The following is a 17,913-nucleotide window of genomic DNA, read 5'->3' on the forward strand; positions in this document are numbered from 1 at the left end:
AGGGGGGTGCAGCCAAGGGGAGGAATCCCTCCTCCCCAAGGCACCTAGGAGGTGCCTTCCCCTCCTAGGACTCTTCCTTTAGGGTTTCCCCCACCCTAGGCGCATGGGCCCTAGGGGGAAGTGGCGCCCCAGCCCAAAGTGGGCTGGATCCCTTCCCACTTCAGCCCATGGGGCCCTCCGGGATAGGTGGCCCCACCCGGTGGACCCCCGGGACCCTTTCTGTGGTCCCGGTACAATACCGGTGACCCTGAAACTTGTCCCGATGGCCGAAATATCACTTCCTATATATAATTCTTTACCTCCGGACCATTTCGGAACTCCTCGTGACGTCCGGGATCTCATCCCGGACTCCGAACAACATTTGGGTTACTGCATATACATATCCCTACAACCCTAGCGTCACCGAACCTTAAGTGTGTAGACCCTACGGGTTCGGGAGACATGTAGACATGACCGAGATTGCTCTCCGGTCAATAACCAACAGCGGGATCTGGATACCCATGTTGGCTCCCACATGCTCCTCGATGATCTCATCGGATGAACCACGATGTCGAGGATTCAAGCAACCCCGTATACAATTCCCTTTGTCAATCGGTATGTTACTTGCCCGAGATCTGATCGTCGGTATCCCAATACCTCATTCAATCTCGTTACCGGCAAGTCACTTTACTCGTACCGTAATGCATGATCCCGTAACCAGACACTTGATCACTTTGAGCTCATTATGATGATGCATTACCGAGTGGGCCCAGTGATACCTCTCCGTCATACGGAGTGACAAATCCCAGTCTTGATCCGTGTCAACCCAACAGACACTTTCGGAGATACCCGTAATATACCTTTATAGTCACCCAATTACGTTGTGACGTTTGGTATACCCAAAGCACTCCTATGGTATCCGGGAGTTACACGATCTCATGGTCTAAGGAAAAGATACTTGACATTGGAAAACTCTAGCAAACGAACTATACGATTTTATGCTATGTTTAGGATTGGGTCTTGTCCATCACATCATTCTCCTAATGATGTGATCTCGTTATCAATGACATCCAATGTCCATAGTCAGGAAACCATGACTATCTGTTGATCAACGAGCTAGTCAACTAGAGGCTTACTAGGGACATGTTGGTGTCTATTATTCACACATGTATTACTATTTCCGGATAACACAATTATAGCATGAATAAAGACAATTATCATGAATAAGGAAATATAATAATAATACTTTTATTATTGCCTCTAGGGCATATTTCCAACAGTCTCCCACTTGCACTAGAGTCAATAATCTAGTTACATTGTGATGAATCGAACACCCATGGAATTCTGGTGTTGATCATGTTTTGCTTTAAGGAGAGGTTTAGTCAATGGATCTGCTACATTCAGGTCCGTATGTACTTTACAAATATCTATGTCTCCATCTTGAACGTTTTCACGAATGGAGTTGAAGCGACGCTTGATGTGCCTTGTCTTCTTGTGAAACCTGAGCTCTTTGGCAAGTGCAATAGCTCCAGTGTTGTCACAGAAGAGCTTGATCGGCCCCGACGCATTGGGTATGACTCCTAGGTCAGTGATGAACTCCTTCACCCAAATTGCTTCATGCGCTGCCTCCGAGGCTGCCATGTACTCCGCTTCACATGTAGATCCCGCCACGACGCTCTGCTTGCAACTGCACCAGCTTACTGCCCCACCATTCAAAATATACACGTATCCGATTTGTGACTTAGAGTCATCCAGATTTGTGCCGAAGCTAGCGTCGACGTAACCTTTTATGACGAGCTCTTCGTCACCTCCATAAACGAGAAACATTTCCTTAGTCTTTTTCAGGTACTTCAGGATATTCTTGACCGCTGTCCAGTGTTCCTTGCTGGGATTACTTTGGTACCTTTCTACCAAACTCACGGCAAGGTTTACATCAGGTCTGGTACACAGCATGGCATACATAATAGAACCTATGGCTGAGGCATAGGGGATGACACTCATCTCTTCTATATCTTCTGTCGTGGTCGGACATTGAGCTGAGCTCAATTTCACACCTTGCAACACAGGAAGAACCCCTTCTTTAGACTGATCCATATTGAACTTCTTCAATATCTTATCAAGGTATGTGCTTTGTGAAAGACCTATGAGGTGTCTTGATCTATCTCTGTAGATCTTGATGCCTAATATATAAGCAGCTTCTCCAAGGTCCTTCATTGAAAAACACTTATTCAAGTAGGCCTTTATGCTGTCCAAGAGTTCTATATCATTTCCCATCAAAAGTATGTCATCTACATATAATATGAGAAATGCTACAGAGCTCCCACTCACTTTCTTGTAAACACAGACTTCTCCATAAGTCTGCGTAAACCCAAACGCTTTGATCATCTCATCAAAGCGAATGTTCCAACTCCGAGATGCTTGCACCAGCCCATAAATCGAGCGTTGGAGCTTGCACACCTTGTCAGCATTCTTAGGATCGACAAAACCTTCCGACTGCATCATATACAATTCTTCCTTAAGGAAACCATCAAGGAATGCCGTTTTGACGTCCATTTTCCATATTTCATAATCATAGAATGCGGCAATCGCTAACATGATTCGGACGGACTTCAGCTTCGCTACCGGTGAGAAAGTCTCATCGTAGTCAACCCCTTGAACTTGTTGATAACCCTTAGCGACAAGCCGAGCTTTATAGATGGTCACATTATCATCCGCGTCTGTCTTCTTCTTAAAGATCCATTTAGTTTCTATGGCTCGCCGCTCAACGGGCAAGTCAGTCAAAGTCCATACTTCGTTTTCATACATGGATCCTATCTCGGATTTCATGGCTTCTAGCCATTTGTCGGAATCCGGGCCCGCCATCGCTTCTTCATAGTTTGAAGGTTCACCATTGTCTAACAACATGATTTCCAAGACAGGGTTGCCGTACCACTCTGGTGCGGAACGTGTCCTTGTGGACCTTCGAATTTCAGTAGGAGCTTGATCAAAAGTATCTTGATCATCATCATTAACTTCCTCTCTAGTCGGTGCAGGCACCTTAGGAACATTTTCTTGAGTTGCGCCATTTACCGGTTCAAGAGGTAATACTTCATCAAGTTCTACTTTCCTCCCACTTACTTCTTTCGAGAGAAACTCTTTCTCTAGAAAGGACCCATTCTTGGCAACAAAGATCTTGCCTTCGGATCTGAGGTAGAAGGTATACCCAATAGTTTCTTTAGGGTATCTTATGAAGACGCATTTTTCCGATTTGGGTTCGAGCTTTTCAGGTTGAAGTTTCTTGACATAAGCATCGCATCCCCAAACTTTTAGAAACGACAGCTTAGGTTTCTTGCCAAACCATAATTCAAACGATGTCGTCTCAAAGGGTTTCGACGGAGCCCTATTTAAAGTGAATGCGGCAGTCTCTAAAGCATACCCCCAAAAAGATAGCGGTAAATCAGCAAGAGACATCATAGATCGCACCATATCTAATAGAGTGCTATTACGACATTCGGACACACCATTACGCTGAGGTGTTCCAGGCGGCGTGAGTTGTGAAACTATTCCACATTTTCTTAAGTGTGTGCCAAACTCGTGACTCAAGTATTCTCCTCCATGATCTGATCGCAGGAACTTGATTTTTCTATCACGTTGATTCTCAACCTCACTCTGAAATTCCTTAAACTTTTCAAAGGTCTCAGGCTTGTGTTTCATTAAGTAGACATACCCATATCTACTAAAGTCATCAGTGAGGGTGAGAACATAACGATAGCCACCGCGAGCCTCAACACTCATTGGACCGCACATATCAGTATGTATGATTTCCAATAAGTTGGTTGCTCGCTCCATTGTTCCTGAGAACGGAGTCTTGGTCATTTTACCCATGAGGCATGGTTCGCACGTGTCAAATGATTCGTAATCGAGAGACTCTAAAAGTCCATCAGCATGGAGCTTCTTCATGCGTTTGACACCTATGTGACCAAGGCGGCAGTGCCACAAGTATGTGGGACTATCATTATCAACCTTACATCTTTTGGTACTCACACTATGAATATGTGTAGCATTACGCTCGAGATTCATTAAGAATAAACCATTCACCATCGGAGCATGACCATAAAACATATCTCTCATATAAATAGAACAACCATTATTCTCGGATTTAAATGAGTAGCCATCTCGAATTAAACGAGATCTTGATATAATGTTCATGCTTAAACTTGGCACTAAATAACAATTATTGAGGTTTAAAACTAATCCCGTAGGTAAATGAAGAGGCAGCGTGCCGACGGCGATCACATCGACCTTGGAACCATTCCTGACGCGCATCGTCACCTCGTCCTTCGCCAGTCTCCGCTTATTCCGCAGCTCCTGCTTTGAGTTACAAATGTGAGCAACTGCACCGGTATCAAATACCCAGGAGCTACTACGAGTACTGGTAAGGTACACATCAATTACGTGTATATCACATATACCTTTTGTTTTGCCGGCCTTCTTGTCCGCTAAGTATTTGGGGCAGTTCCACTTCCAGTGACCACTTTCCTTGCAATAAAAGCACTCAGTCTCGGGTTTGGGTCCATTCTTTGGCTTCTTCCCGGCAGCTTGCTTGCCGGGCGCGGCAACTCCCTTGCCGTCCTTCTTGAAGGCTTTCTTACCCTTGCCCTTCTTGAACTTAGTGGTTTTATTCACCATCAACACTTGATGTTCCTTTTTGACTTCTACCTCTGCTGATTTCAGCATTGCAAATACTTCAGGAATGGTCTTTTCCATCCCCTGCATAGTGAAGTTCATCACAAAGCTCTTGTAGCTCGGTGGAAGCGACTGGAGGATTCTGTCAATGACCACGTCATCCGGGAGATTAACTCCCAGCTGAGTCAAGCGGTTATGTAACCCAGACATAGTGAGTATGTGCTCACTGACAGAACTGTTTTCCTCCATCTTACAGCTGAAGAATTTGTCGGAGACTTCATATCTCTCGACCCGGGCATGAGCTTGGAAAACCATTTTCAGCTCTTCGAACATCTCATATGCTCCGTGTCTCTCAAAACGTTTTTGGAGCCCCGGCTCTAAGCTGTAAAGCATGCCGCACTGAACGAGGGAGTAGTCATCGGTACGTGCTTGCCAAGCGTTCATAACGTCTTGTTCTGCAGGGAGAACAGGTGCGTCACCTAGCGGTGCTTGTAGGACATAATCTTTCTTGGCAGCTATGAGGATGATCCTCAGGTTCCGGATCCAGTCCGTGTAGTTGCTGCCATCGTCTTTCAGCTTGGTTTTCTCTAGGAACGCGTTGAAGTTGAGGACTACGTTGGCCATTTGATCTACAAGACATATTGTAAATATTTTAGACTAAGTTCATGATAATTAAGTTCATCTAATCAAATTATAATGAACTCCCACTTAGATAGACATCCCTCCAGTCATCTAAGTATAACATGATCCGAGTTAACTAGCCCGTGTCCGATCATCACGTGAGACGGACTAGTCAACGTCGTTGAACATCTTCATGTTGAACGTATCTTCTATACGACTCATGCTCGACCTTTCGGTCTTCTGTGTTCCGAGGCCATGTCTGTACATGCTAGGCTCGTCAAGTTAACCTAAGTGTTTTGCATGTGTAAATCTGTCTTACACCCGTTGTATGTGAACGTTAGAATCTATCACACCCGATCATCACGTGGTGCTTCGAAACAACGAACTGTCGCAACGGTGCACAGTTAGGGGGAACACTTTCTTGAAATTATTATGAGGGATCATCTTATTTACTACCGTCGTTCTAAGCAAACAAGATGCAAAAGCATGATAAACATCACATGCAATCAAATAATAATAGTGACATGATATGGCCAATATCACATAGCTCCTTTGATCTCCATCTTGGGGCTCCATGATCATCTTGTCACCGGCATGACACCATGATCTCCATCATCATGATCTCCATCATTGTGTCTCCATGAAGTTGCTCGCCAACTATTACTTCTACTACTATGGCTAACGCGTTTAGCAATAAAGTAAAGTAATTTACATGGCGTTTCTCAATGACACGCAGGTCATACAAAAATAAAGACAACTCCTATGGCTCCTGTCGGTTGTCATACTCATCGACATGCAAGTCGTGATTCCTATTACAATAGCATGAACATCTCATACATCACATATAGATCATTCATCATTCATCACAATTTTGGCCATATCATATCACAAAGCACTTGCTGCAAAAACAAGTTAGACGTCCTCTAATTGTTGTTGCATGTTTTACGTGGCTGAAGTAGGGTTCTAGCAAGAACGTTTTCTTACCTACGTGAAAGCCACAACGTGATTTGTCAACTTCTATTTACCCTTCATAAGGACCCTTTTCATCGAATCCGCTCCAACTAAAGTGGGAGAGACAGACACCCGCCAGCCACCTTATGCAACTTGTGCATGTTAGTCGGTGGAACCAGTCTCACGTAAGCGTACGTGTAAGGTTGGTCCGGGCCGCTTCATCCCACAATACCGCTGAAGCAAGATAAGACTAGTAGCGGTAAGAAAGTTGACAACATCTACGCCCACAACAAATTGTGTTCTACTCGTGCAAGAGAACTACGCATAGACCTAGCTCATGATGCCACTGTTGGGGAATGTTGCAAAAAACAAAAATTTTCCTACGGTTTCACCAAGATCCATCTAGGAGTGCATCTAGCAACGAGTGATTAGATGCATCTATGTACCTTGTAGATCGCGAGCGGAAGCGTTCAAAGAACGGGGATGAGGGAGTCGTACTCGACGTGATTCGAATCACCGAAGATCCTAGCACCGAACGGGCGGCACCTCCGCGTTCAACACACGTACGGAACAGCCACGTCTCCTCCTTCTTGATCCAGCAAGGGGGGAGGAGAGGTTTAGGGAGATGGCTCCAGCAGCAGCACTACGGCGTGGTGATGATGGAGCTGCAATACTCCGGCAGGGCTTCGCTAAGCAGTATGGAGGAGGAGGATGTGTTGGAGAGGGAGAGGGAGGCACCAAAGGCAAGGGTAAGAAGTCCTCCATCTCCCCACTATATATAGGAGGGCCAAGGGGGGGGGGGGCGCCGGCCCTAGGAGATCCAATCTCCTAGGGGGGTGCGGCCAAGGGGAGGAATCCCTCCTCCCCAAGGCACCTAGGAGGTGCCTTCCCCTCCTAGGACTCTTCCTTTAGGGTTTCCCCCACCCTAGGCGCATGGGCCCTAGGGGGAAGTGGCGCCCCAGCCCATTTTGGGCTGGATCCCTTCCCACTTCAGTCCATGGGGCCCTCCGGGATAGGTGGCCCCACCCGGTGGACCCCCTGGACCCTTCCGGTGGTCCCGGTACAATACCGGTGACCCCGAAACTTGTCCCGATGGCCGAAATAGCACTTCCTATATATAATTCTTTACCTTCGGACCATTCCGGAACTCCTCGTGACGTCCGGGATCTCATCCCGGACTCCGAACAACATTCGGGTTACTGCATATACATATCCCTACAACCCTAGCGTCACCGAACCTTAAGTGTGTACACCCTACGGGCTCGGGAGACATGTAGACATGACCGAGATTGCTCTCCGGTCAATAACCAACAGCGGGATCTGGATACCCATGTTGGCTCCCACATGCTCCTCGATGATCTCATCGGATGAACCACGATGTCGAGGATTCAAGCAACCCCGTATACAATTCCCTTTGTCAATCGGTATGTACTTGCCCGAGATCTGATCGTCGGTATCCCAATACCTCGTTCAATCTCGTTACCGGCAAGTCACTTTACTCGTACCGTAATGCATGATCCCGTAACCAGACACTTGATCACTTTGAGCTCATTATGATGATGCATTACCGAGTGGGCCCAGTGATACCTCTCCGTCATACGGAGTGATAAATCCCAGTCTTGATCCGTGTCAACCCAACAGACACTTTCGGAGATACCCGTAGTATACCTTTATAGTCACCCAGTTACGTTGTGACGTTTGGTATACCCAAAGCACTCCTACGGTATCCGGGAGTTACACGATCTCATGGTCTAAGGAAAAGATACTTGACATTGGAAAACTCTAGCAAACGAACTATACGATCTTATGCTATGTTTAGGATTGGGTCTTGTCCATCACATCATTCTCCTAATGATGTGATCTCGTTATCAATGACATCCAATGTCCATAGTCAGGAAACCATGACTATCTGTTGATCAACGAGCTAGTCAACTAGAGGCTTACTAGGGACATGTTGGTGTCTATTATTCACACATGTATTACTATTTCCGGATAACACAATTATAGCATGAATAAAGACAATTATCATGAATAAGGAAATATAATAATAATGCTTTTATTATTGCCTCTAGGGCATATTTCCAACAGCAGCCTCGCCGAACCAGGCCACCCCGGCTAACCTCCGACCACCTGCAGGCCGACCCCGTCGCCGCTCCTTCCCTACTCCTCTTCCTTCCTTCTCCTCCCAACTTTACCCCGTTTTCCCCTGTCTATTTTTCTCCATGGACAGGGAGCGCCATGGTTTCTACTTCAAGCTTCTGCGTCACCCGAAGCTCCTCGACGCCTGCCAGATCCAACGCCCTGGAGACCCGCGTCCCCGCCGGACCTCCGTCCTCTGCCGCTCCTCTACATGGCGCCGCCGTGCAAGTCCTCTCGTTCCTGCAAGTCCTCTCATTCCTCTGGTTTGTGGTATTTGAGTTGCATCAATGTCAAGTGTTGATTCCATATTTTTCCTAAGCGGTGTTCTCATACTCCTATGTGAATACTAATCCTTCCTGATCATCGAGATTGTGATGTCAATCCTTTTCAACCGGCGTGTTTCTCTTCAAGTGGATCTGAGCATTTCAACATCCGCAAGATCACCTCTCGGTTTCCCCAAGTTGTTCACTTCATCTGTCCCCAAGTTGCCTTTGTTTTACCCACCCTCCCACCCTTGTTTCTTCAAGGACTCAGATTACTTAATCAAGTATCCATTTTATTCATGTGAAGTCTCTTCATTCTTTTCTTTCAATGCTCGTATCCGGTGATTCTCATGAAGGTAATAGCAGAGCTTCAAGTTCATCATTCTCTGTTCTTTTTCTTCTCCGGTGGATTCAATTCAAGCTTTGTTGATCATATCTTTTCCTCGGTTCAAATGTTTTCTCATGCCGACGCACCTCTTAATCATCCACCTCTTGCTATTTTTGTATCCAGAGTGCTGAAGATATCTCAGAAGATTTGTGTCTCCATTATCAATCCGTTCAAGATATCTCGAGGTTGTTATCTCATTCTAGCCATTTAATCCAACCGACACTTTATCTATTTTAAATCGTTCAACGGTGTTTCTCTTGAGTGGGCCCTAACCCACAGGTCTTTTCCCAGGATCTTACATAACTCTTCTAATTTTGCCGGAGTTATTCTCAAATTCATTTCAAAGTTTGACGTAAGAATGATTGGTCATCAGTCAAATGTCTTTCTTCAAGATCTTTCAAATTCTTTCATTGTTGATTCAACCTTTATTTTCTGCATTATTCCGGAGTACCTAAAAAATTCATGGTGGTGTTTCTTCTCGTCATTCTCAACATTTGAAGACCGAAGAAGAGTTTTTTCCTCCAAATCTTATCCGTTCTCTCAAAGATTCATGATTCTAGCTTTATGCCATCCTCTCATAATTGTTTTCGATTGTGAGAATTCTTTTCACCTATCCGGAGCAATTCAGAAGTCTTTTCAGTTTGATTCATCCAAAGCCCATCATCTCAGAATTATTCATTCCATCTCTCAGCTCTCGTTCTCCGAATCATACCGGTGCATCTTTCAAATATTCTCTTATCAGCTCGTGATCTCTTCGTTCTCACGTATCTAAATTCTCTCTAGTATTTTCATTGGTTCTCTAATTCTTCCCGGTGTTTCTTTATCTTTTCTTCGTTCATCTTCAATTCTTACAGTGGTTTGTTCAAGAGCTATCTTCTTGGGTTATCATATCAATTCATTCGTTTTTTTTCAATCCCACTAATGGTTCGTTGAAGACCTTCCCAAGTTTATGCTATATCTATCTTAATCCTTTCAACGAGAATAAGTAGTATGCCAAATCCATTGTTTGTTATCAATTTAATTAGTAAAGGATGGACATAATGTAATTCTTATTCTTGTTTCATCGAGTAAATTCAATTCCTTATTCTGGAGGTTCATCAAAATTCTCGGTTTCTAGTTATTGATATTTCTTTTTCGGAGTTTCAAGTTTTCCGCTTTATCTCGTCGCGAAGCTCCATCTAAACCATTACAAGGCTTCTCCCGGAGTTCTTTTCAATTTTCCTTCGCTTGATCATTCTTTTGTTACCGGAGTTCTCACGAAGGCTCGACATGGTGGTCTGTCAAGAATTCTTTTCATTCTTCAATTGTCCTTCAAGATTTCTCTCGAAGTTATGATCCACCAAGCTATACTCTCAAATAAACATGGTGCTCAACACATGTATTGTTTTGAGGAGTTCGGGCATTCTTCATCTTGCATTCCGAAATGCAACTCTTTCTATCTATCTTTTGAGGTGGTGTTACGTCATTTTTGACAATTGCTTGGTGTTTCATGATTCACAAGTTGTCAGGAATGAGATATTTAAACCCATCATTTTCTTCCTTGGAGTTATCTTGGTATAGATTTCACCTAAAGCCTTCCCTAAGGAATGTTGTTATTGTGGTGCTTATCAATGATTCAAGTTATCTCTCTATCATCTTGGTCGAAGAAGTTTTCATCTCTTCTTTGTTTCGATCAATCATTGCTTTCGGTGGCAGAATTTCACCTCAGTTTTGAGATGTTTTCCATAAGCCCTCAACTATCCTGTTCTTTTCGTTGTTGATTTCCCAACAACTCCGTTCAATCCTTCTTTTTAAGGATGCTTTTCAAATCCAGTTGTGGTAGAAGATGTCATTTTCCTCTCAATTTTTTTCTTTCCAACGATCCAACTTCTATTCTTTTGTTCCAGAGGCATCGTGATTTTGCTTTCTTCACTCATCATCTCGGATTGTGAGGATCGTATTCTTTTCATGCTTATCCATTTAACCGGAGTGTCGTGCCATCTTTTCAAGTTCTTACCATTCTGCCAAGTTTTACCTACCTTCTCAACCGGAGTGCTATCTGAAATCTTTTTTACCCCTTGTGCGATTATTTCTATAGTTCCGGAGGCAGTGCGTTGTTGATTTCATCAAGCATACTCTCATCTTGTCAAGTTCATATTAAATTCCTTTCATTTACAGTCGGAGTGATGTCTAGATTATATCATTCTTATTCCTTCTCTATCTTGTTTTAACCGGAGTGTTGTGTCTATCATTCCTTTTCTAACCGGAGTCGCATCCAAGTGCTTTCATTTTGCCAAGTTCATATTATTGCCTTCCATTTCCAACCAGAGTACTGTCGTAATTGATCTTTAGCGTTCCTTGTACATCTCGTTTCTACCGGAGTGCTTGCATGTACTTCTTGTCCATTGCAACCCTTTTCTTATGTCTTTCAACCTACAAGGTTCTAGTAATGTTCCTTGGTCCTCTTTTCTAATGGAGCGTTTTCAACTTCGTTCATCTTCGTTGTTTTCTTTCTTTCAATTTGTCCAACCTCGCAAGGTTCCTTGGTTTCACTTATTTGTCAAAGAATGAACTTAGTTTTATCTCCTCTTCCTCTTCCTTTTTCCCTCCGGTGCCATCCTAGATCTCGGGACGAGATCCTCTCATAGTGATGGAGTGTTGTGACGCCCCGAGACCATTGCGCCAGGTGTCTTCCAGTTATTCATTGTTGTTGCCTTGTCTTTTGCTTGCGTGTCGCATCTTGTTATGTCATCATGTGCATTGCATCATCATGCTTTCAAAACTTGCATTCGTCCGGGTCTCCCAGTGCCTTCCGTTGTCCGTTCTGAGCCCAGACACACTTGCACGCGCCCGTGGCATGTCCGAGATATTATTTTATAAGTGGCCGGAAAATGCTCTCGGAATGGGTTGAGGGTTGGCATGCAGTGTTGTTATGTTGTCAGTAGACCGCCTGCCAAGTTTCATCGCATTCAAAGTCCGTTTGATAGTCCAACCATTAAACTATAGCGGCATTATAGCCGGGGTCGAACGTCGGACGTTTTCGGTCTCCGAAAACAGCCGCCGGGTCTCTCTCTTCTCTTCTCTCAGCCCAAGGCTTTCTGCACAACCCACTACCATTCACCGCCATGCCCTACCTAACCTCTCTCGTCAGCCCGCGGCCCTCTCTGCGCGTGTCCGAAAGTTGTCCCGAACCCGACCCGGGCAGTCATCACCAATGGGTCCGGATCATCCCCTAACATCTATAAAACATTACCGTTTTCTTATTTGGACTCCCTAGTTTATTTTTCCCGACCGTTCGATTTTGATCGGAGGGACGAGATAGCCCCTAACCTAATCTTCCTGAGATATATATTGACAAACCCTAAATTCGAGGAGGCTTGTCCCATCCTCCCAGCCAGCTGCCGCCGCCACTCCACCAAATATCTCTTGGGATCCATTCCCTCCTCGTTTTCACACACCAACCAACAAAATCCATCCTTCCCTCGATCCCTTCGCTCTATTGAGCCGGAGCGCCCTGCCATGCGCGCACGATCCAAGCGAGGAGATCCTCCTCGCTCTCCCGTAGCCCAAGCCTCCTCTCGATTTCGTGCCTGTGCCATCCATCGCCCAAAGGAGCAAGGACCTCGCGCCCGATCTCCCTCGTCTTCACCATCCCGCGAGCAGCAGCAACAGTACCATGGTCTTCGTCCTCGTCTCTTCCTCCTCTGCTCGAGCGCGCCCGTCCTTACAGCCTCGCCGAACCAGGCCACCCCGGCCAACCTCCGACCACCTGCAGGCCGACCCCGTCGCCGCTCCTTCCCTACTCCTCTTCCTTCTCCTCCCAACCTCACCCCGTTTTCCCCTGTCTATTTTTCTCCATGGACAGGGAGCGCCATGGTTTCTACTTCAAGCTTCTGCGTCGCCCGAAGCTCCTCGACGCCGGCCAGATCCGACGCCTTGGAGACCCGCGTCCCCGCCGGACCTCCGTCCTCTTCTGCTCCTCTACATGGCGCCGCCGTGCAAGTCCTCTCGTTCCTGTGTCGTTCGCGAGCTTGAGGGAGACGCAGCAACGCTCCCATTTTCTCCGTGGACCGCATCGAGCACCGGCGCCCATCCCGGCCTTCCTCGCTTCCACTCCGTCCTCGCCTGCACCCCGCCAGTCGCAGCCCGACGCCTCATCTGCCTCGCCCTGCATCGCTAGCAGCAAGCTCCGCCGCGCCGCCATCTGCCTCCCTTGCAATCAAGCTGCAGTCCTGCGTTGACCCCGCGGCTCGCCTCGATCTCCCTGCGTGGCCCGTAGCCAGCGCCAAGCCCTGCCCGTTGACCGCGCGTGGTCCTTCTTGCCCCAGCGCCTCTTCAGCCCGCCTGCCTCACCTCCTTGGGCCGAGCCCACAAGCTGAGCAGCCCCTCCAGTTCCCCTATTCCTATCGGGCTAGCCAGTTTCGACCCGCGTGTTTTTTTCCAGATATGTGAATTTTGCTATTATCCAGTGTTTGGCAGTTTTACAAAAAGACCCTCTAACTTCGTGCATATAATTACTCACAAACCGTGCATCGGTTTAAAATGTTTTATATATGAAAAATGCTTAGAATTATGTGTAGACTAATAATATGCCACTTTCATGCATGTTAAAAATGTTTAAAATAATGTTTGCATATAATTTGCCTATTGTCGTGCTAAAATGCTTTATTTCATAACTAAATAACCGTAGCTCCATTTTTAATAAACTTTATATGTAAATGGGGTAGAAAAATGCCTAGTTTAACATGGTGGATTTACTTCGCATGTTTAATAACTCTAAAATATGCTTTAGGATAGAACAGTACCATAACCAAAAATATGCACATGAGGAGTTTCCGGACTTGTTGTTTGTTGTTCCGGCCTCATTTAAACTTGCCTATATAGGCAGTTTTCATATGCTTCACCTCTTGCCATGCTAACCAACATTTAATATTGTTGAGTACATAAACGGGAGAGAACTAAATAATTGATGTGGTGTTCCGTCAATATGCAACTCGTTGAATATTGAGCTCCACTTAACTTGTAGTTTTGCTTGTGCACTTTGCCATGCCATGCTTCATTAAACCGGACATGCATCATACTTGGTTGTGCATCATGCCATGATTATGTGATGGTTGTTTATTATGTTGTTTGTTTCTTTCCGGTGTTTCTTCTTCGGATTGGTTCCGATAACATCGCGTTTGTGAGGATCCGTTTGACTTCGTCCGTTTGTCTTCTTCATGGACTCGTTCTTATTCCTTGTGGGATCTCAGGCAAGATGACCATACCCTCGAAATCACTTCTATCTTTGCTTGCTAGTTGCTCGCTCTATTGCTATGCCGCGATACCTACCACTTGCTATATCATGCCTCCCATATTGCCATGTCAAGCCTCTAACCCTCCTTTCCGAGCAAACCGTTGTTTGGCTATGTTACCACTTTGCTCATCCCCTCTTATAGCGTTGCTAGTTGCATCTGAAGATGGAGTTTGTTCCTTGTTGGAACATGATTATTGTTGGGATATCATTATTATATCTTGTTTACTTTGATGCACCTATATACTTGGTAAAGGGTGGAAGGCTCGGCCTTATGCCTGGTGTTTTGTTCCACTCTTGCCGCCCTAGTTTCCGTCATACCGGTGTTATGTTCCTTGATTTTGCGTTCCTTACACGGTTGGGTGTTATAGGGACCCCTTGACAGTTCGCTTTGAATAAAACTCCTCCAGCAAGGCCTAACCTTGGTTTTACCATTTGCCTCACCACCACCTACTTTTCCCTTGGGAGTCGCTCTCCCGAGGGTCATCTTTATTTTAAGACCCCCGGGCCAGTGCTTCTCTAAGTGTTGGTCCGAAACAGAGCCACATGCAGCGCCACATCGGGGAAATTGAGGGTTGGTTTTAGTTGTACGTAGTGTTCATCCGGTGTTGCCTTGAGAACGAGATATGTGCAGCTCCTATCGGGATGTCGACGCATCGGGCGGTCTTGCTGGTCTTGTTTTACCATTGTCAAAATGTCTTGTAACCGGGATTCTGAGTCTGATCGGGTCTTCTTGGGAGAAGGAATATCCTTCGTTGACCGTGAGAGCTTGTGATGGGCTAAGTTGGGACACTCCTGCAGGGTTTGAACTTTCGAAAGCCGTGCCCGCGGTTATGGGCAGATGGGAATTTGTTAATATCCGGTTGTAGAAAACTTGACACTAAACGTAAGTAAAATGTATCAACTGCGTGTGTAGCGGCGATAGTCTCTTTTCGGCGGAGTCCGGGAAGAGAAAACGGTCTCGTGTTATGCTTGAACGTAAGTAGTTTCAGGATCACTTCTTGGTCACTTATAGCTTCTCAACCGAGCTTTGCTTCTCTTCTTGCTCTCATTTGCGTAAGTTAGCCACCATATATGCTAGTGCTTGCTGCAGCTCCACCTCACTACCTTTTCCTACCCATAAGCTTAAATAGTCTTGATCTCGCGGGTGTGAGATTGCTGAGTCCCCGTGACTCACATATTACTTCCAAAACCAGATGCAGGTGCCGATGATGCCAGTGTAGGGAACGCTACCGAACTCAAGTGAGAGTTCGACGAGGATTCAGGACGTTACTATGTGTCCTTTCTGAAAGATCAGTAGTGGAGCCCAGTTGGGGCGATCGGGGAAATATTGCATTAGGGGTTGTCTTTCTTTATTTGGTTCCGTAGTCGGACCTTGATTGTTTTCTTGTTGATGTAATGCTATATTTATGTATTGTGTGAAGTGGGATTGTAAGCCAACTCTTTATCCCTTTCTTATTCAGTACATGGGATGTGTAAAGATTATCCCTCTTGCGGCATGCCTATTATGCGGTTATGCCTCTAAGTCGTGCTCCGACACGTGGGAGATATAGCTGCATCGTGAGTGTTACAACTGCTCTGGCCATGCTAACTTGTCTTTCCTCAAGCAAATCAACCAATGAAGGTATGTTTCCCTTGCCTTTTGATTTCCCATGTATGATTCGGTCTCGTCTCCATCATAATTTTGTCTTGCATCGCATCATGTACTATAGCTAGTTATCTGTCTCATTCATCATAAACTGGGATTTAAGAATTAATGATTCATACGACTCAACTTTTTATCCCTCTGCCTAATCAATCTAAAAAACGACAGTCTGATGCATTTATGTATGGGGCCAGACCCAGTACTGCAATATTTGGTCCCTGGTCTTTAGAGTGGTCAATAGTTCGTGATCTTGTTGTTTTCTAGTAGGAGTAGATCATGGAGGAATGAATGGTCACTGGACCTTGCGTTTGTTTAATTAGGGTCAATATATTTCTGTAGTTATTTTTGAATGGCATGCCACAATTCACTGTAAGCCGTGTCTTGATTAGTGTATACTTTTGTAGCTTGATAAATAGACTCTTCAGTCACATGTTGGCCTGGATACCATGAAAACAAACACTGCAGAAGAAAATTTACCTCTCTGCCTTTTATATATGACTTTGTGTGATGTAGCCTATTATACAGAAGAAAATATGATTTTTCAGTTGTGCCAATTAATAAATTAAGACGATGTTTTAGAAGTTTCACATTTGCTAACTACTATAGTAAGTTTGCTTATGTGTTTCTGATAATGTCTGCAGGGTAACAACGAAGCCTGAAGGCTAAACCGAAATCTGGATGCAAGTTCAAGCCTCTTTAATGGATGCAAAGATTTATTTTTAATGGTCCTAATGCATTTGTAATGGCGAGTTATAGTCTTTTATCTTCCATATCGTGCTTAATAAGTTGTGAACCTTCGAAGATCTTTGTTTCCGAGGAGCACAAGTTTCAGCCTTTAATGGCCCTTCAAACATCTTATCACTTTTATTGTCTGCATTATAGATTATTATATTTGAATGTTTGAATGCGTGAAGATGAAGCTTTCTAGATCTTTTTGATCTTGATCACTGAAAAAATGCAGAGTTTTTGGGGGTTGATTATCATTTTTAGATTGTAAATGTGTTGATTATACATATTGAGATATGCACATAGCAGCCAAACAGCATATGGAATTCATTTCGCAAATCCCCTCTGGCAGCCAAACAAGAAAATTGAACTTGGAATCCAAATCCCACAAAATGAAATTCTCCTAGGAATAAGATTATGGGAGAATCTGGCAAAAGAACTGGGCCTTCATTTCATTTCCACCAAATGAAATGAAAGTTTGGGTGCCAAATGAGTTATTAGAGATTTCATTATGGACTACACATATATAAATATAAGCCTTTTTTAGAGATTTCACTATGGACTACACATGTATATAGACATATTTTGAGAATTGATGTGTTGTCAGAGCTAGGTCATGCTATCACATACCGAGCGTAGACATACTTTGTGTTTAAGGATAATCACTTTGTGGCTAAGGATAACCGTGCGGGAATTTTTTTTACGGATAAGCAAAATGACGATGTACTTATCGTGGCGAGGCAAGCGTAAACGAACTCCTTGGATACAATACAATTGAATCCCTTGTTACCATTGTTTTAAGACTACTAGGTCGGGACCTTCTACCCGAGATCTGCCAGCTTTGACTCCGTCAATGAGTGTCACACACTTCCTTGAAAGCGTCTCGGTGGAACCCCAATCCCCTTTCACGGTCGGCATTGATGATTTCAGCGAGCTTCGGTCTCTGTGCAATCCACTTGGGTTGGTCTTGTGGCGCCGCCTTCATTGCTCGGTTCCTCCTCTCCGTCTGATGAACTCCGCTCCGACTGGTTCCTGCTGTCCACTTGTCGTTCCTTGGCGACATTTTGTGCTCTGCGTTCTATGAGATTGGGCTAGGCGTGTTTAGTTTGTCGTGTGTTGGAGGGATGAGCACCCCTTCTTTCTTCTGCTCCAACTCACACTTAGTGTGGTGCCTTCTTCTCTTTATGTTTGTCCTCTCATGTCTATCAATGAAAAGATACATTGCGTGTTCGGAAGAAAAAAAGGAGTTGCTCACAGATGAAGA

Source organism: Triticum dicoccoides, chromosome 1A (genome assembly GCF_002162155.2).
Source record: "Triticum dicoccoides isolate Atlit2015 ecotype Zavitan chromosome 1A, WEW_v2.0, whole genome shotgun sequence".
Classification (NCBI taxonomy): domain Eukaryota; kingdom Viridiplantae; phylum Streptophyta; class Magnoliopsida; order Poales; family Poaceae; genus Triticum; species Triticum dicoccoides.